This window comes from Hyperolius riggenbachi, chromosome 3 (assembly GCF_040937935.1).
Source record: "Hyperolius riggenbachi isolate aHypRig1 chromosome 3, aHypRig1.pri, whole genome shotgun sequence".
In the NCBI taxonomy this organism is placed as follows: Eukaryota; Metazoa; Chordata; class Amphibia; order Anura; family Hyperoliidae; genus Hyperolius; species Hyperolius riggenbachi.
The window spans coordinates 41,577,155-41,597,785 of NC_090648.1; the positions used below are offsets into that span (position 1 = coordinate 41,577,155).

Consider the following 20,631-nt stretch of genomic DNA (forward strand, 5'->3'; position numbering starts at 1 on the left):
CAGCCAGACACGCTAACTCCTGCCGTCCACCGCATCAGTTTTCTGCCTGGCCTCTGCCTCTATATGTTTTAATCAGATGCCCGCTGGTCAATAACCTGGGATGCTGTCAATCAGGGACGCTGCAGTGGCCAGACACGCTAACTTCCGACATCCACCACTTCCGACATCCACCGCATCACTTTACGCATCTGCTTCGTCTCTTATCTTCATATGTTAGTATCAGTTGCCCAGCCCGCCGTCTAATTACATGGGGACGCAGTCAATCATAGCCGCTGCAGCGGCCAAACACGCTGACCCCACGCCGTCCATTACACCAGCACTCGCTGTTCCTACTGTGTAATCTATTCAAACTACCGCTGGCCAATCAGGCGGGGGCCGATGGTCTTGAGGGCGGGACAAGGCTCTGCCATACTAGCCAATCACTGCACTCGCTCTGATCAGAACGAGTGCTGTGATTGACTAGTATGGCAGAGCCTTGTCCCGCCCTCAAGACCATCGGCCCCCGCCTGATTGGCCAGCGGTAGTTTGAATAGATTACACAGTAGGAACAGCGAGTGCTGGTGTAATGGGCGGCGTGGGGTCAGCGTGTTTGGCCGCTGCAGCGGCTATGATTGACTGCGTCCCCATGTAATTAGACGGCGGGCCGGGCAACTGATACTAACATATGAAGATAAGAGACGAAGCAGATGCGTAAAGTGATGCGGTGGATGTCGGAAGTGGTGGATGTCGGAAGTTAGCGTGTCTGGCCACTGCAGCGTCCCTGATTGACAGCATCCCAGGTTATTGACCAGCTAGTGCGGTGGATGCAGGGGGTCAGCTGCTGTGTATGTGTGGGCGCCTGGGGGTGGTCTCAATTGTTACATTTGGACCATAAGACGCAGGTACTTTTCCCCCCAACTTTTGGGGAAGAAAAAGTGCGTCTTATGGTCCGAAAAATACGGTATGTGTGTATCTAGGTTGTGTATATATATGTGTATATATATTAGTGTAGGTATATATATATATATATATATATATATATATATATAGGTGTATTTTGGAGGTGTATATTCTGTATATACGTATAAAGTAAATGTTTAGGCACAGATATCTAAATCAGTATACTATAGTCTTGTTATTTTTTTTTTATTTCCAGTTGTTATACTACAATGGAGGAGCTCCAAAATGAACAGGCAAGATCCCAGAGGTAATTTTTTTCTTAAAAGCAAAAAAAAAAAAAAAAAAAAAAAAAAGGAGGGTCCTTTGACCTATTTCTTACGGGTATTCTGTTCTTAAGCCCTGACAGAGCCCGCTCCAAGGAAAAAGCAAAGAAACACAAGTCCAAGAAGAAAGACGGGAAGTCATCTCAAAAGGAAGCTACTTCATATAAGGATTATCCTCCAAGAGGGTCGCCTCCTAGGGAACGATATTACCAGGGCCGGATTTGTACTCTTTACCGCCCAAGGCCATTGTCACCAGCCGCCACACTTCAGTATAGGTAGCCAGATGACCCCTCCCCCTTTCCCTCTAGTATTGGTAGCCTGATGACCCCTCCCCCACTAGTACAGGTAGCTAGATGACTCCCTTAATCCCTACCGTGCCCACTCCCACCTTTTAGTATAGGTAGCCAACTCTCCTCTACACTGCAGTAGCCATCAGTAAAACCTCTCCATTGCAGAAGCTTCCTCTTCCCCTCCGTCTCCATCAGCCACTGCTGTACATCTGTCCCTCCAACCAGCATCTCTCACTTGTGACTTGCCGGCATGTTACCAGCAGGTCAGATGGGAAGAGGAGGCTTCAATGCTGGAGACGAGCGGAGATGTGAACGACTGGCAGCTGCTATTCCACATCCTCTGCTTGTAACTCTGCAATACTGCCCAAGTCCAAATCCTCTAGCCACAATGCCAACATGCAGAGAGAGCTGGGTTATTGCTGCACAAGCGACTGACAGCAGAGTACTGTGGTCAGGCGCTCGCCTGATCTCCATGCATTGCAGAATTTGCAAGCTTGCAAATGCTGCACTAGTTTAGCCTGCTGCTTTGGTGACCTTGCTCCTGTGGTGGCCTAGGCCCTGGCCTAGGTGGCCTTGGCCGAAATCCGGCCCTGGATATTACAAGGATGAATACTATTATCGACGTTCACGCTCTAGAAGCAGATCCAGGCGAAGATCAAGATCTCCACAAAGACCTAAAGATCCTGTCTGTTGGGCGTGTGACTCTCCTTCTCTGCCTGGGAAAAAGTTATGTAATACTTGCCTGTTAAACGCTGCGGGACGTAGGAACGATGAGTCTTCAGAAGCGTTGGAATTCATTCGTAAAGTGGTCAGAGAGGAGTTTGCTTCAATTATTCCAGAAAGAGATGTGGAGTCGGCGTCAAACCAACCTGAAGATCAAGAAGAAGAAGAATCAGATCCCAGAGGAAATTTCGATTTCGCCATGATTCCAGCTTACATTGCATCAGTCAAAGACGCAATCCTCTGGGAAGAGGTAGAGGAGTCCTCATCTCAAGTAGGAAAATACTATCCTCATTTACAGAAGATAGGCCCTTCTTTTCCTTTTATGACGGGAATAAAAGCTTTAATGCTGGAGGAATGGGAGAACACGGAAAAGAAACAAAGTCTCAACAATAAGTTGTCAAAAATGTATCCAATTCCTGAAAAAGAAGCCAAGCCATTAAATAATTGTCCTTTAGTAGACTCTTCATTATCTGACCTAATCAAACATATTACCCTACCAATGGATGACTCAGTTTCTTTTAAAGATCCGCTAGACAGAAGAATCGATACAGATCTTAAGAAGCTTTATCTCTTTGCAGGAGGGTCAGCTAAACCAGCCGTAGCCTTAACCTCTATAGCTAAAGCAATTAAGGCCTGGACTACTAATATAGAAGAAGCCATTAAAGCAAAAGTGGATCCAGACCAAATCTTACCTGCCTTAGACGACCTACGCATTTCTGCGGATTTTATTAGCAAAGCAGCCATTGATACTGTCAAACTGGCGTCCAGAGGGATTCTTTCTTCAGTGACCGCAAGAAGAGCCCTATGGCTCAAGCACTGGTCAGCTGACATTTCTTCTAAACAGAATTGGGTCAAAATACCTTATGATGGTCAGCTACTGTTTGGCGAAAAGGTGGATGCAGCCATTCGCAGAAAGACTGGGGGAAAATCGGGCATGCTTCCCCAAGATCGCAAAGCTAGAAGACAAGTTTATACTCAAAGAGTTCATCAAACAACTAATTTCAGAGATGCTAAATCCTATCGTCCTGGCAGACAATACAGAAGAAATTGGAGAAGTTCCCAATCCATGCTAGCTAAATCAGTGAAAGCAGCTTCCGGCGCATCCCATTCTCAACAGAAGTCCTTTTGAGGCATTGTCCACTCATGTCGGACCGGTGGGGGCGAGATTAGCTCACTTCGGTCCGATATGGGTGGACAATGTTCAAGACAAGTGGACATTGAAGACAGTAACCAAAGGCCACATGTGGGAATTCAAAACTCAGGTACCACGCAGAATCTTTGTGCCAACAAAAATGCCAAAATCGGAGCAGAAGAAAGTCTTTTTTCAGTATGTAAGAACTCTAGTGGAACAAGGGGCTGTAGAACGAGTACCTACAAAGGAGCAATACCAGGGAGTCTACTCACCCATTTTTCTAGTCAAGAAAAAAACAGGAGACTGGCGACCAGTTATAGACCTGAAGAAGTTAAACCATCATATTCTATTAGAAAAATTCAAAATGGAATCCTTACATTCAGTAATATCGTCTGTCCAACCAAACGACTTCATGATCTCCATAGACCTCAAGGACGCTTATCTTCATATTCCTATTCACAAAAGATTTCATCAGTTTCTCAGGTTCCACTTTGCCAACATTCATTTTCAATTCACAGCCCTACCTTTTGGCCTTTCGACATCCCCTCGTACTTTCACCAAGGTTCTGCAGGAGACGATTGTAATCCTAAGGAAGTCCAATATAAGAATTTACAACTATCTGGACGATATTCTAATCCTATCCTAGTCAGAGACTGTGCTACTTCAACAAAGAGATCAAGCGTTAGCTCTTCTGCAATCCATGGGCTGGATAATCAATTGGCAAAAAAGCCAACTCTTTCCAATAAGATCAATGATTTACCTAGGAGCACAGTTCAACACAACCTCAAATACAGTATCTTTGACACAGGAGAAGATAAACAAGATCAAAATTTTCAGTTCAACAATATTAGCCCGATCTCACATTTCAGCGAGAACTTGCTTAAGGATGATAGGATTAATATCGTCATTAATTCCCATGGTGAGGTGGAGCCACTGGCATATGCGTCAGTTTCAAATGAACTTTCTTCTTCAGTGGAAAAAGATCTCCTATACTCAGAAGATATATATTCCCACAGAAGTGAAGAACAGTCTTCTATGGTGGATGAATTCCAAAAATCTACTGAACTGTCATTCTCTGTTGCAGCCAACATGGTTAGTGGTGACAGCCGATGCCAGCAAACTGGGTTGGGGAGCCCATTTCAAACATCTGTCTGTTCAGGGCAGATGGCACAAACACCAGATGCAAGACTCAGCAAATCTATTAGAGCTTCGAGCTATTGGTTTAGCACTTCAAGCTTTTGCTCCATATCTCCGCAAAAAATCAGTTTGGATACAATCCGACAATCAAACAGCGGTGTCCTACATCAGACGCCAAGGAGGTACCCACAGTTCTCCTCTGATGAGGGAGTCGAATTTAATAATGAAGTAGGCAGAGCTCAATCTTCAAGATTTGAAAGCAACTTATATACCCGGAACTCAAAACCAGATGGCAGATTTCTTATCCAGACACCCTGTCAACAACAACGAGTGGTCTCTGAATGCTCGGCTGTTCAAAATGATCTCGAAACGTCACGGGAAGCCGATTCTAGACCTATTTGCAGCACAGAACAACAACAAAGTCAGCAGATTCTTCTCCAGATACCCGGATACAGACGCAGAAGCGGTGGATGCTTTGATCCAACCTTGGCCTCAGGGACTCCTCTATGCATTTCCCCCAGTCTCATCTACAAATTTCTCCTCAAATTGAAGAAGTAAAAAGCAGAAGTAATTGCTCTGGTGCCTTACTGGCCCAAGAGGGTTTGGTTCCCTCTCTTGCTACAGTTGAGTGTAAATCGACCATGGTCTCTCCCATTATCTCAGGACATGTTGTCTCAGGGCCAAATATACCATCCAGATCCAGGGAAGCTCCATTTGAAAGTTTGGACGCTGAAAGGTTAAGATTAACTCAGTTAGGCTGCTCTGAATCGGTAGTCAGCACGTTGCTAAAGTCAAGAAAATCTTCAACCAATTCGACTTACTCCAGAATATGGAAAAAGTTTCAAGAGTTTGCAGACTCTTCACACTTTAATGCGTCTAATCCTACAGTTATTCATATTTTAGCCTTCCTTCAGGCTGGTTTAGAATTACGCTTAGGCTATAATACTTTAAAGTCACAGATTTCTGCTTTATCAGCGGTCACAGGAGTGAAATGGTCACAGCATCCTTTGGTCCAACAATTCCTAAAGTCAAGCTTGAAGTTGCGTCCTGCGCAAAAAATGCTATTCCCTAAGTGGGATTTAACAGTAGTTCTGGATTTCTTGTCTACAGCTCCATTGGCAGACTCATTCTCCTGTTCATTGTGGAACATCACATATAAAACAGTTTTCCTCATAGCAATCACGTCAGCTGCAAGAGTGTCTGAAATTCATGCCTTAGGAGTAAACGAGCCCTTTCTTACCTTCTTTGATGACAGGGTTGTCTTTCGTCCCATGGCGCATTTTCTACCAAAGGTAGTCACCACATTCTATATTAATCCAGAATGGACTCTGCCCTCTCTATCTATGGATCAACAGCCACACTCTCCTAGTCCATTAGACTTAGTCTCTGTAATTAAAGCTTATCTGAATGCAACAAGTTCTTTCAGAAAATCAGAACACCTCTTTGTGCTACCTACAGGTGTCAAAAGGGGACAAGCGGCTTCAAAAAGAACAATTGCATCATGGATTAAAAAGACTATACAAAGGGCTTATACAGCTGCAGGTCGGGATATACCCGAGTGCACCAATGCTCATTCCACAAGGGGCATTGCCTCTTCATGGGCTTCCCTGGCCGGGGTATCAGCAGCTACAATATGTAGAACTGCAAATTGGTCATCAAAGCACACTTTTGTAGACCATTATCGTGTTGATCCAACTGTGTTATCTTCTGCTGCATTTGCAAAGTCTGTTATTGTTACTGCTTCTAAGACTAATTAAAGTGTGTTTCCCTCCCTTGCAAAATTTGGGCGAGTTATTTCCCAATTAGTATGCTGCCATGAAGGCACCTGGAAAACAGGAACATTTAATATACTCACCTACGGAAATTTTCCTTTCCTGGTGCCTATTCATGGCAGCATAGGGTGTTCCCTCCCATTTCCTTCGGGAGGACGATAGTTACTAAAAGACTAAAGGGTGACGCACTGTTAGACAGCTATATAGTTAATCTGTCCTATGGGGTTAGAGGCGGGACCTACCCAATTAGTATGCTGCCATGAATAGGCACCAGGAAAGGAAAATTACCGTAGGTGAGTATCTTAAATTTTCCTGTTTTTTTGAACATGTCATTGACTATTTCTACTCACCACTGGTAACTACAAGTCAAATGCAGTGTCATTGTAGATTGTCAATACCCAAATGTAATCTTCCCATTACAATGGTATGGTTCTGAGCTGTCAAATACACCAACCTATTGCAAAGTACCACTTTAGAACTCATCCCTAATCCCATGTGTGGTGAAATACTGTATATTTTTCCCTTCATTTACCCGCAATCAGTACAACACTTATTTAGTGTCTCTGGTTGGTGCCAAAGCTTTACTTAGTTAATCTATTGTAGTGAAATGCAAATGCTTTGGTCTGATTGCTATTAAAATGCCCAGAGCGCTGTGAGCAGGATTTGAACCTGCATGGGAACACCCCATTGGATTTCGAGTCCAACGCCTTAACCACTCAGCCATCACAGCTTGCTTGCTGCTGTACAAATTACACTTTAAAAATACTTTGTCACTTCCAGAAACTTTTTGCTAGGCCTAAGGTGGCTTCAGGTACTCTGGAAACAGCCGTTTCCTTAAACCAGGTGTGACAGTTTTCAGCATTGCCGCAAATAAAAATGAAACTCGGCTGAGACTTGTGGTGGTTCAAGTCATGGGGAGACACCAGTTTCCTCAAACTTAGTATGAAGGTTTTTAGAATTACTGCAACAAAAAACTACTCCAAACACATCAATACAATATTGCCAGTTATAGGCATAAAATGATGAATATTCCTGTGACTGTTTGCGTTTCTGCAGTGTGGAGAAGTCAGTTTCTTCAAACCAGGTATGAAAAGTTTCAGCATAGCTGCAAACAACTTCCAAATAAGTCTACAAAGTCTTGCTAGGTAGAGGCATAACATGATCAGTATTCATTTGAATGCGTTTATTGACCCAAATAAAGGTGTACCTAACAGCAACTGGACACGATCTAGAAGAATTGTCCTTACCCTTATCGGCAATTTCTATTTACTAATTCCTCAGTGATGAGCAATTTGAATAGCTTGTCACATAGTAAACACACAAGTATGCCTCCAGAATCTCTTCTCTCAATTATTTGCAATATACGTAGCTAGCTCCTGAACTAACCTGTTTTTTCCAAGACCGATATCTCACCAGAGTGGAATACGAAAGAAGCCACGGTTCAATTTCCTTTTTAGACCTGATGCAAATTTTTGATTGTGCGTGAAATTCCAAAATTGCCTTGAGCAGGGTTTGTTCTTATCTGCAGAGATCTGGACAGCTATTTGCAAAGTCTCGGTTTAGACCTCAGGAAATTCCAGGTGTGGTCCAGGAAGTATAGCATATTTTTAAATGTACTCACATCTAATGATGGTCAATGAGATGATACAAATTCTGGCTTGTTTTAAATTGTACAGAGTTAAGAACTGGGGAAATCAAATCGACCTTCAGCCATTTCTTAGTGACGCACTTTCAAACCCCCAATTTCTTGAACATGTCATTGACTATTTCTACCCACCACTGGTAACTACAAGTCAAATGCAGTGTCATTGTAGATTGTCAATACCCAAATGTAATCTTCCCATTACAATGGTATGGTTCTGAGCTGTCAAATACACCAACTTATTGCAAAGTACCACTTTAGAACTCATCCCTAATCCCATGTGTGGTGAAATACTGTATATCTTTCCCTTCATTTACCCGCAATCAGTACAACACTTATTTAGTGTCTCTGGTTGGTGCCAAAGCTTTACTTAGTTAATGTATTGTAGTGAAATGCAAATGCTTTGGTCTGATTGCTATTAAAATACCCAGAGCGCTGTGAGCAGGATTTGAACCTGCGCGGGAATATCCCATTGGATTTCAAGTCCAACACCTTAACCACTCGGCCATCACAGCTTGCTTTCTGCTGTACAAATTACACTTTAAAAATACTTTGTCACTTCCAGAAACATTTTGCTAGGCCTAAGGTGGCTTCAGGTACTCTGGAAACAGCCGTTTCCTTAAACCAGGTGTGACCGTTTTCAGCATTGCGCAAATTAAAATGAAACTCTGCTGAGACTTGTGGTGGTTCAAGTCATGGGGAGACACCAGTTTCCTCAAACTTAGTATGAAGGTTTTTATAATTACTGCAACAAAAACTACTCCAAACACATCAATACAATATTGCCAGTTATAGGCATAAAATTATGAATATTCCTGTGACTGCTTGCATTTCTGCAGTGTGGAGAAGTCAGTTTCTTCAAACCAGGTATGAAAAGTTTCAGCATAGCTGCAAACAACTTCCAAATAAGTCTACAAAGTCTTGCTAGATAGAGGCATAACATGATCAGTATTCCTTTGAATGCGTTTATTGACCCAAATCAAGGTGTACCTAACAGCAACTGGACACGATCTAGAAGAATTGTCCTTACCCTTATTGGCAATTTCAGTGATGAGCAATTTGAATAGCTTGTCACATAGTAAACACACAAGTATGCCTCCAGAATCTCTTCTCTCAATTATTTAAAATATACGTAGCTAGCTCCTGAACAAGCCTGTTTTTCCCAAGACCGATATCTCACCAGAGTGGAATACGAAAGAAGCCACGGTTCAATTTCCTTTTTAGACCTGATGCAAATTTTTGATTGTGCGTGAAATTCCAAAATTGTCTTGAGCAGGGTTTGTACTTGTCTGCAGAGATCTGGACAGCTATTTGCAAAGTCTCGGTTTAGACCTCAGGAAATTCCAGGTGTGGTCTAGGAAGTATAGCATATTTTTAAATGTACTCACATCTAATGAAGGTCAATGAGATGATCTAAATTCTGGCTTGTTTTAAATTGTACAGAGTTAAGAACTGGGGAAATCAAATCGACCTTCAGCCATTTCTTAGTGACGCACTTTCAAACCCCCAATTTTTTGAACATGTCATTGACTATTTCTACTCACCACTGGTAACTACAAGTCAAATGCAGTGTCATTGTAGATTGTCAATACCCAAATGTAATCTTCCCATTACAATGGTATGGTTCTGAGCTGTCAAATACACCAACCTATTGCAAAGTACCACTTTAGAACTCATCCCTAAACCCATGTGTGGTGAAATACTGTATATTTTTCCCTTCATTTACCTGCAATCAGTACAACACTTATTTAGTGTCTCTGGTTGGTGCCAAAGCTTTACTTAGTTAATCTATTGTAGTGAAATGCAAATGCTTTGGTCTGATTGCTATTAAAATACCCAGAGCGCAGTGAGCAGGATTTGAACCTGCGCAGGAATATCCCATTGGATTTCGAGCCCAACGCCTTAACCACTCAGCCATCACAGCTGGCTTTTTGCTGTACCAATTACACTTTAAAAATACTTTGTCACTTCCAGAAACATTTTACTAGGCCTAAGGTGGCTTCAGGTACTCTGGAAACAGACGTTTCCTTAAACCAGGTGTGACAGTTTTTAGAATTGCCGCAAATAAAAATGAAACTCTGCTGAGACTTGTGGTGGTTCAAGTCATGGGGAGACACCAGTTTCCTCAAACTTAGTATGAAGGTTTTTAGAATTACTGCAACAAAAAACTACTCCAAACACATCAATACAATATTGCCAGTTATCAGGCCCGGCCCTAGACTTTTTGCCGCCTGAGGCAATTTTCAAAGAAATCGCTGCCGCCCCCGCCCCCCCCCCCCCCCCAAGCTGTGGGTGTGGGGGGGCCGCCCGAGCTGGAGGGGATAGCGGGCAGGAAGGGGGTATTGGGCCTAGTGGCAGGGAGGGGGGGTCGGACCCCCCCTCTTTCGCCTGGGTCCCCCGTCCTCCGCTCCCCTCCAGCTTTAAAAAGTTCCTTGCTGGCTGCAGCTATTTGTAAGAGGCAACGGGCGGGGATTACTCACCTCTTCCTCGTTCCAGGCCAGCGTGCGCTTCACTGACGTCACTTCCTGCGGCGTAGCAGGAAGTGACGTCAGTGGAGCGCACACTGACCTGGAACGAGGAAGAGGTGAGTAATCCCCGCCCGTTGCCTCTTACAAATAGCTGCAGCCAGCACGGAACTTTTTAAAGCTGGAGGGGAGCGGAGGACGGGGGACCCAGGCGAGGGAGGGGGGGGGTCCGACCCCCCTCCCCGCCGCTAGGCCCAATACCCCCCTTCCTGCCCGCTATCCCCTCCAGCTCGGGCACCCCCCCCCACACACATGGACGGGCGGGTGCCACCCCCCCCCCCAGAAGTGCCGCCTGAGGCAAAAGTTTCACCCCGCCTCATGGGCGGGCCGGCCCTGCCAGTTATAGGCATAAAATAATGAATATTCCTGTGACTGTTTGCGTTTCTGCAGTGTGGAGAAGTCACTTTCTTCAAACCAGGTATGAAAAGTTTCAGCATAGCTGCAAACAACTTCCAAATAAGTCTACAAAGTCTTGCTAGATAGAGGCATAACATGATCAGTATTCCTTTGAATGCGTTTATTGACCCAAATCAAGGTGTACCTAACAGCAACTGGACACGATCTAGAAGAATTGTCCTTACCCTTATTGGCAATTTCTATTTACTAATTCCTCAGTGATGAGCAATTTGAATAGCTTGTCACATAGTAAACACACAAGTATGCCTCCAGAATCTCTTCTCTCAATTGTTTAAAATATACGTAGCTAGCTCCTGAACTAACCTGTTTTTCCCAAGACCGATATCTCACCAGAGTGGAATACGAAAGAAGCCACGGTTCTATTTCCTTTTTAGACCTGATGCAAATTTTTGATTGTGCGTGAAATTCCAAAATTGTCTTGAGCAGGGTTTGTTCTTGTCTGCAGAGATCTGGACAGCTATTTGCAAAGTCTCGGTTTAGACCTCAGGAAATTCCAGGTGTGGTCTAGGAAGTATAGCATATTTTTAAATGTACTCACATCTAATGATGGTCAATGAGATGATCCAAATTCTGGCTTGTTTTAAATTGTACAGAGTTAAGAACTGGGGAAATCAAATCGACCTTCAGCCATTTCTTAGTGACGCACTTTCAAACCCCCAATTTTTTGCACATGTCATTGACTATTTCTACTCACCACTGGTAACTACAAGTCAAATGCAGTGTCATTGTAGATTGTCAATACCCAAATGTAATCTTCCCATTACAATGGTATGGTTCTGAGCTGTCAAATACAACAACCTTTCCTAATGCTTCCATGGCAGCACCTACGGGTAGTGGTCCCGCCCCTACCTCCCATAGGACAGGTAACTAGATAAGTTTGGAGCACGCCCCCCACACCTCGTCTATGTTTTTCGTCCTCGTCGTCAGGACAGGTAGCAGATTTGCTGGCACTCCTATCAATACTACCAGGGTAGCCTCTCCTGGTAGGGCGTCCTACTGGGGCTGTCAGGTGGAGGGTTAAATACCTCTCCGTTTGGACGCCATAGCTATTCTCATATTGCTGGCTAAAAGCTAGTAAAGTGGCGCAGGAGGGGTGGCTTTTTGTGGCTTTCTGTAGGTTTGGGACTCACCCTATTGCCGTTCCCTGCTGTGGCTGCCTGACGCTCTGTCGCTAGTTAGCGGCGTTCCTCCATAGGGTCCCGGCTCGCTCCCAGCGGTATTCGGAGCGGCGCGGATAGACGCGTAGGTCACTTCCGGGTGCGCGCGCATCACTTCCGGGTTGCGTTCCGGAGGCCGGAAGCTCCGCACGCGGGGTGGGGAGTGGTCGGCCTACTAGGGCTTATTTAGAATGCTAGACATGGCGTCCAGCGTCCCTACAGCGGCCGACGGCAGCAGCCAAAGCAGCAGCAGCCACAGCACAGGCCAGGACAGCACAGCGCAGGTGGAGGAGACCTGTCAAGCACTACCCCTCAGAGTTACAGGTTAGTACCCTGCCGGTACCTAGCAGGCTATCTGGGGGGGAAGGCCTGTATACTATGGATACTCATTAGGTCCTATCCTTCCTTGCAGACATAGTGCATACGCAGGAATGGATCAGGAAGCGCCCACCACAGACCAGCAACAGTTTGATAGGTAAGAGTGCCCTAGGTGAGTATAGGTTTTAGATCACCAAACTGAGGCTGAAGATCTAAAAGACAATTCATTTGTCTCCTGACAGCCCCAGAAGTTCGCAAGAGGGATCATCTGGCAAGTCAAGCTCCCGCAAGAGAAGCGACAGGAGTAAATCTCCTAAAGAGAGACGACACAAGCAGCCCAAAAATTGCTGGGCATGCGGAAATAGCACACTCCCAGATAAATTAGTATGTGGCAAGTGCTTCAGTCAAATGGCCACGGAAACACAGCCGGTGGAAGTGTCACACCTAATACAGCGTGCAGTGCAAGAATCAATGTCGCAATTTATAGCAACTTTGCCTCAGCAAGCATCCGACCCATCCACACAACCAGGTCCTTCCACCTTAGGAGAAGATGGGGTTACAGTAATAGAGGATGAACTAACCGAAGCAGGGGAGGTCGGTTTTGACTTCGCCCTCGTGGAACCATATGTAATAGCAGTTCGCCAAGCGATAGAATGGGAAGATGAGGATACAGACACAGGCAACGACACTAGGCAGAAGAAGACATACTTTAAACATTTAAAGAAGAAGTGTACTACCTTCCCGTTTATGGAAGAAATTAACGAGGTGATACAGGAAGCTGGAGAATGCTATCTCGCAGGATACTGACAAGAAGACGCTGATCAACTCACTGCAAGAGTTTAAGTTGACCGCAGACTTTGTAGGAGAGGCCGCGGTAGACATAATTAGATCAACATCAAGAGCGATGCTACATTCAGTCACAACTCGGCGTGCACTATGGCTAAAATCTTGGTCGGCTGACCCTACGTCCAAACAAAACTGGTGCAAGATACCATTCGACGGGAAAAATTTGTTTGGGGAAAAAATGGACTCTGCCATAACCAGGGTGACGGGCGGCAAATCTGGCCTCATTCCCCAAGACAGAAGAAGTAAGAAGCCGTATAGCAATCAGCAACCGCCATATCAACAAAATAGATTCCGCAATGCAAGATCTTACAGACCAGGGAAGGACTTCAGGAGGAACTGGCAGGGTAGTCAGGCGACCCTCCAGAAACTAAACAAACAGAGAGCTACAACTTCCTCTACAACCCATGCGCCTAAAAGCTTTTGATGGTGCGTCCGCCCAGGAGTGTCCTGTGGGGGGAAGGCTACGCTTTTTCGGACACGTTTGGGCGGAACAAATTCACAATCCCTGGGTCTTAAAAACGATCAACAACGGACATCGTTGGAGCTTTCGAGAGAGGCCACCGAACAACCACTTTGTGCCAACAATAATTCCGAAATCAGAAGAAAAACAACAGATATTAGTAAACTATGTACAGGAGCTAATACTGAAAAGGGCAGTGACGGTGGTACCCAAGGAAGAGGAGAAGAGTGGAGTATACTCACCCCTCTTCTTCGTGAAAAAGAAAACTGGAGAATTAAGGCCAGTACTAGACCTGAGGTTATTAAATCGACACATAAGATTACAACACTTCAAGATGGAATCACTGCAGACAGTGCTCTTGGCTACACAGATATCAGACTGGATGTTGTCCATAGACTTGGAGGACGCATATTTGCATATTCCTATCCACAGAAAATTTCAACGTTTCCTTCGGTTTGCTATAGGGAACCTACATCTCCAGTTCACCTGCCTGCCATTCGGCATAAATACGGCCCCCAGGACGTTTACCAAGATTCTGGTCCAGGTAGTAGCTCTTCTCCGCCTACAGGGCCTAAGACTCCACCACTACCTGGACGATATAATTCTACTAGCACAAAGTCATCACTTGATTCAACAACAGAAAGACATTCTCCTGGAGAAATTACAGGAACTTGGTTGGCTGATAAGTTGGAAGAAATCTCATCTTCAACCAACCCAGGATATGATATTTCTGGGGGCGAGAATCCAAACACATCTGAACGCAGTGAAACTCCCCGGAGAAAAACTGGAGAATATAGTAAGGAAGGTGCAGAGAGCGTTAACCAAAGAATACATGACTGCCAAGGACTGCATGAGTCTGCTGGGTACACTTACATCCACCATACCGATGGTAAGATGGGCCCAGTGGCACTCGAGAGCGTTTCAGTGGGGTTTCCTGAATCAATACAGCAACATCAACCTATACCAAAAGATCCATATCACAGAGCACATGAGAGAAGGGTTGACATGGTGGACAAATCCTGTCAAGTTGAACAGATGCCTACCCATACTGGAACAGGAGAAGAGAGTCATCACGACGGATGCCAGCCAGAGAGGCTGGGGAGCCTACTCCCTGACGCAGGTAGTGCAGGGCATCTGGAAGGACAAGACCACGCAGATACCTGCCAATGTGTTGGAACTGAGAGCGGCCTACATGGCATTGGAGACGTTGCTACCGGAGCTCAAGGGCAAGGCCATTGTGATCAGAATGGACAACAGGACTGTGGTAGCCTATGTGACCAAGCAGGGTGGAACGAGGAGCTTCACACTTTTACAGGAGACTGCCAAGATAATGACACTAGCAGAAACACATCTACAGAGTCTGACGGCCTGTTATATTCCGGGAAAACAGAACATCACGGCGGATTATTTGAGCCGGCAAGTGATAGACAACAACGAATGGACACTGAACCAGACCACCTACCTCGAGATCTGCAGGAGGTGGGGTTTCCCGGAGATAGATGTGATGGCGTCCCCCCACAACAGCAAATGCAAAAGATTTATGTCCAGATACCAGCACCACCTGGCGGAATCGGTGGATGCAATTACCTCGCCCTGGAACTTCAGCAAGGGATATGTCTTCCCCCCCATACCAATGATTACCAGGTTGCTGAAACGCCTCAGTCAGGAACCAGTCGTGATGATAGCAATAATCCCATTCTGGGCACACAGGCCTTGGTTTCCGATGCTATGGGATATGAAGATACAGCCTCCCTGGATACTCAAGAAGTCTCAGAACATACTAATACAGGGACCCATACATCTTCCGAATCCAGACAGACTGAATTTAACGGCATGGCTGTTGAGGGGGAAAGATTCAGACAAGCAGGATGTTCAGAGGAAGTAATTAAGACTCTGTTACAAGCAAGGAAAACATCAACAAACCGAACATATCATAGAGTATGGGATAGATACATGGAATACGCCAGAGTCAGGAACTTTGACCCAAAAACTCCGCAACCATGTCATATCCTTGCTTTCCTCCAGACTGGACTAGACAAGCAACTCAGTTACTCATCCCTCAAAGTACAGGTGACAGCCCTATCAGCGCTAACAGACGTAAGATGGGCACAGGATCCACTGGTGGTCCAGTTTATGAAGGGAGTGATGAAGCTTAGACCCCCAACAAAGACAGTGTTCCCTAGCTGGGATCTACCAACGGTTCTAAATGCTTTTACAGGTGCCCCGTTTGAGCCATTAGATTCATGCACAGTATGGGACCTTACCCTAAAAACGGTATTTCTCACGGCAATTGCTTCAGCAAGAAGAGTTTCTGAATTACAGGCAATTGGAATTAAAGAACCTTCCCTTGTATTTTTTCCGGATAGAGTTGTAATAAGACCCATGCAACACTTCATACCGAAGGTGGCTACAACATATCACTTTAATCAGGACTGGACGCTCCCAACATTCCAAGATTCTGAATCACAAGATCCTCACAAATTGGATGTTGGTAGGACGCTAAGACAGTACCTGACGGTTACAGAAACATTTAGGAGGTCGGATAGACTCTTCGTAATACCGGCAGGCTATAAGAAGGGGGAGTCAGCCTCAGCGAGAACCATTTCTACATGGATAGTGAAAGCGATTGTCGCGGCATACAGGGCTGTCAAACTGGACCCGCCACAGCAGTTAAGGGCGCACTCTACCAGATCGGTAGCAACATCATGGGCAGCATATGCGAAGGTGTCAGCAGACAAGATCTGTCAAGCTGCAAATTGGAGAACAATACATACCTTCATGCAGCACTACAAAGTCGATCCTGCCGTGAATTCAACGGTGGAATTCGGCAAGGCAGTATTAACTGCACAACAGGAGTCTAATTAAGGGATATTCTGATAATTATGAATAAAATTGTTTGTGTGTTCTACAGCAAATCTTGTCCCTCCCTTCATTTAGAATTTACTAGTTAGATCCCGTAGGTGCTGCCATGGAAGCATTAGGAAAACGGAAAATTGTATACTCACCTACCGGTAATTTTCCTTTCCTGATGCGTCCATGGCAGCACATAGCACCCACCCATGCCTCGGCGAGTCCGAAAAGTACAAGACGAGGTGTGGGGGACTTGCTCCAAACTTATCTAGTTACCTGTCCTATGGGAGGTAGGGGCGGGACCACTACCCGTAGGTGCTGCCATGGACGCATCAGGAAAGGAAAATTACCGGTAGGTGAGTATACAATTTTCCGTTATTGCAAAGTACCACTTTAGAACTCATCCCTAATCCCATGTGTGGTGAAATACTGTATATTTTTCCCTTCATTTACCCGCAATCAGTACAACACTTATTTAGTGTCTCTGGTTGGTGCCAAAGCTTTACTTAGTTAATCTATTGTAGTGAAATGCAAATGCTTTGGTCTGATTGCTATTAAAATACCCAGAGTGCTGTGAGCAGGATATGAACCTGCGCGGGAATATCCCATTGGATTTCGAGTCCAACGCCTTAACCACTCGGCCATCACAGCTTGCTTTCTGCTGTACAAATTACACTTTAAAAATACTTTGTCACTTCCAGAAACATTTTGCTAGGCCTAAGGTGGCTTCAGGTACTCTGGAAACAGCAGTTTCCTTAAACCAGGTGTGACAGTTTTCAGCATTGCGCAAATAAAAATGAAACTCTGCTGAGACTTGTGGTGGTTCAAGTCATGGGGAGACACCAGTTTCCTCAAACTTAGTATGAAGGTTTTTAGAATTACTGCAACAAAAACTACTCCAAACACATCAATACAATATTGCCAGTTATAGGCATAAAATGATGAATATTCCTGTGACTGTTTGCATTTCTGCAGTGTGGAGAAGTAAGTTTCTTCAAACCAGGTATGAAAAGTTTCAGCATAGCTGCAAACAACTTCCAAATAAGTCTACAAAGTCTTGCTAGATAGAGGCATAACATGATCAGTATTCCTTTGAATGCGTTTATTGACCCAAATCAAGGTGTACCTAACAGCAACTGGACACGATCTAGAAGAAATGTCCTTACCCTTATCGGCAATTTCTATTTAATAATTCCTCAGTGATGAGCAATTTGAATAGCTTGTCACATAGTAAACACACAAGTATGCCTCCAGAATCTCTTCTCTCAATTGTTTGCAATATACGTAGCTAGCTCCTGAACTAGCCTGTTTTTCCCAAGACCGATATCTCACCAGAGTGGAATACGAAAGAAGCCACGGTTCAATTTCCTTTTTAGACCTGATGCAAATTTTTGATTGTGCGTGAAATTCCAAAATTGTCTTGAGCAGGGTTTGTTCTTGTCTGCAGAGATCTGGACAGCTATTTGCAAAGTCTCGGTTTAGACCTCAGGAAATTCCAGGTGTGGTCTAGGAAGTATAGCATATTTTTAAATGTACTCACATCTAATGATGGTCAATGTAACAAATGCTTCAATATTATAGGGCAGCGTCAAATAGGGATATAATGAAAAATAAAAATGATAGTACCAAAAATATAAAAAATGCAACAAATATCCTCCTCATGCACATGCCAACATAATAATATGGTGCAAAAATAGAAAATGAGATTTGGCTCTTGGGTGCATGAAAAGGACAAAAACTTTTATTCATATATTATAAATATGACAGAACATGAAAAAATCCCAATACCATATGAATATCTAATAACCCCATAAAATAATTCCTCACAAACTCCACATAACCTCAGGGGCTGCAGTCCCCAAGAAGGCCAGAAAGAAGCAGTTCCAACATATAATGGACAATCAAGGCCAGCATATGTGAACAAGGCACATGGACAATGTTCCTGAAGTGTGTGATAGGCACAAGGAAGCAAGTTCAATAGCAGCATCCAGACAGGCATATAAAAGCACAAGAGCATTTATATATATATACGTTATGTGGCATGATGCACTGCAGTTCATCTGTGTGCATATGCCCATGACGCTAGTTTCTCTGTTTAATAATTTTGTGATAGTAGCACTGTTTTTGGTGCGTTTATTTTGTTTTGGTTTTCATTTTTATTTTTATTATTATTTTTTATTTTTCATTTGTATAGTAGGGTTTGTTGTTGATTTACATTTACATGGGCTGCGTGTGGCTGCGCTGTCCGCTGCGGCTTATTGCCCCGTTCTTTCGTCCTCTCCACCTGGTGGCCATTCCTGGCGTCGTTCATCTGCGTCGGTTGGCGCCGCTGTGTGGCGCGCATTGGCTGGAGCGCTCTGCTCTCCATTTGCCATCCCTGACGTCACCCATCCGCGCCATTCGGCGCCGCTGTGTGACGCTTACTGGTTGGGGCGCTCTGCGCTCCATCTGTTGGCCGCACATGCGCCCACGCTTCTGGTGGGCGTGTGGGGAGGATGACTGTGGACGGGGGGTGGGCCTGGGGGCGGGCCGCGCAGTCGCATTCAGCATTTATGGACGCCGCTATGGCGTCCATACAGTTCACACGCTGTCTGCCTTTGAAAAGGCCGCTAGATGCGGCGAAACATGTCAGGCTCCTCCTGACAGCGTTCATCCTCCTCACTCCCACATCTCCTCCATCTACCTCGTGGGCCTTATGGACATTTACAAATAGGCCACCAGACTCAGTCTGTCAGCACAAGGGAAGCTCAGCATGCACCAGCATTACCTCATGGACGATTCTGCCAGTGGAACTTGGTAACTATGAGAAGGTCTCTATCCTGAGCACATACACGCTTGTTTGGCTGTACCTGCCCTGCGATTGGGGGACTATTCACTGCATTTGCCGCATGTGCTCATACTTGTGTGGATTTTTAAGTTTTGCTTTATCCATCCATGTTCTGTGAGTGACGGACTGCCTGTCCATACAGATCCCTGCTTGTCATCAGGCTGCTTTATTGGTCACTAACTTTGCATGTTACCATCTTACCTAGACGGCATTCATCTGCTTCAAGCTATACTGTGCTCTTGTGCTTTTATATGCCTGTCTGGATGCTGCTATTGAACTTGCTTCCTTGTGCCTATCACACACTTCAGGAACATTGTCCATGTGCCTTGTTCACATATGCTGGCCTTGATTGTCCATTATATGTTGGAACTGATTCTTTCTGGCCTTCTTGGGGACTGCAGCCCCTGAGGTTATGTGGAGTTTGTGAGGAGTTATTTTATGGGGTTATTAAATATTCATAGGGTATTGGGATTTTTTCATGTTGTGTCATATTTATAATATATGAATAAAAGTTTTTGTCCTTTTCATGCACCCAAGAGCCAATTCTCATTTTCTATTTTTGCACCTAATGATGGTCAATGAGATGATCCAAATTCTGGCTTGTTTTAAATTGTACAGAGTTAAGAACTGGGGAAATCAAATCGACCTTCAGCCATTTCTTAGTGACGCACTTTCAAACCCCCAATTTTTTGCACATGTCATTGACTATTTCTACTCACCACTGGTAACTACAAGTCAAATGCAGTGTCATTGTAGATTGTCAATATCCAAATGTAATCTTCCCATTACAATGGTATGGTTCTGAGCTGTCAAATACAACAACCTATTGCAAAGTACCACTTTAGAACTCATCCCTAATCCTATGTGTGGTGAAATACTGTATATTTTTCTCTTCATTTACCCGCAATCAGTACAACACTTATTTAGTGTCTCTGGTTGGTGCCAAATCTTTACTTAGTTAATCTATTGTAGTGAAATGCAAATGCTTTGGTCTGATTGCTATTAAAATACCCAGAGCGCTGTGAGCAGGATTTGAACCTGTGCAGGAATATCCCATTGGATTTCGAGTCCAACGCCTTAACCACTCGGCCATCACAGCTTGCTTTTTGCTATACAAATTACACTTTAAAAATACTTGGTCACTTCCAGAAACATTTTACTAGGCCTAAGGTGGCTTCAGGTACTCTGGAAACAGACGTTTCCTTAAACCAGGTGTGACAGTTTTCAGCATTGCCGCAATTAAAAATGAAACTCGGCTGAGACTTGTGGTGGTTCAAGTCATGGGGAGACACCAGTTTCCTCAAACTTAGTATGAAGGTTTTTAGAATTACTG

At 44.6% G+C, this 20,631-nt stretch overlaps 5 non-coding genes across 5 annotated transcripts; all 5 read right to left on the bottom strand.

Annotated features, from left to right (window-relative positions):
- Positions 1-6,904: 6,904 nt before the first annotated feature.
- On the bottom strand, positions 6,905-6,986 carry TRNAS-CGA (transfer RNA serine (anticodon CGA)). The gene has a single exon. It is a non-coding gene; the product is annotated as a tRNA-Ser (tRNA).
- Positions 6,987-8,331: 1,345 nt separating this feature from the next.
- Positions 8,332-8,413, bottom strand: TRNAS-UGA (transfer RNA serine (anticodon UGA)). Its single transcript has one exon. It is a non-coding gene; the product is annotated as a tRNA-Ser (tRNA).
- A 1,327-nt stretch (positions 8,414-9,740) lies between these two features.
- TRNAS-CGA (transfer RNA serine (anticodon CGA)) lies at positions 9,741-9,822 on the bottom strand. The gene has a single exon. It is a non-coding gene; the product is annotated as a tRNA-Ser (tRNA).
- A 7,218-nt stretch (positions 9,823-17,040) lies between these two features.
- Positions 17,041-17,122, bottom strand: TRNAS-CGA (transfer RNA serine (anticodon CGA)). The gene has a single exon. It is a non-coding gene; the product is annotated as a tRNA-Ser (tRNA).
- A 3,193-nt stretch (positions 17,123-20,315) lies between these two features.
- On the bottom strand, positions 20,316-20,397 carry TRNAS-CGA (transfer RNA serine (anticodon CGA)). Its single transcript has one exon. It is a non-coding gene; the product is annotated as a tRNA-Ser (tRNA).
- Positions 20,398-20,631: the final 234 nt, after the last annotated feature.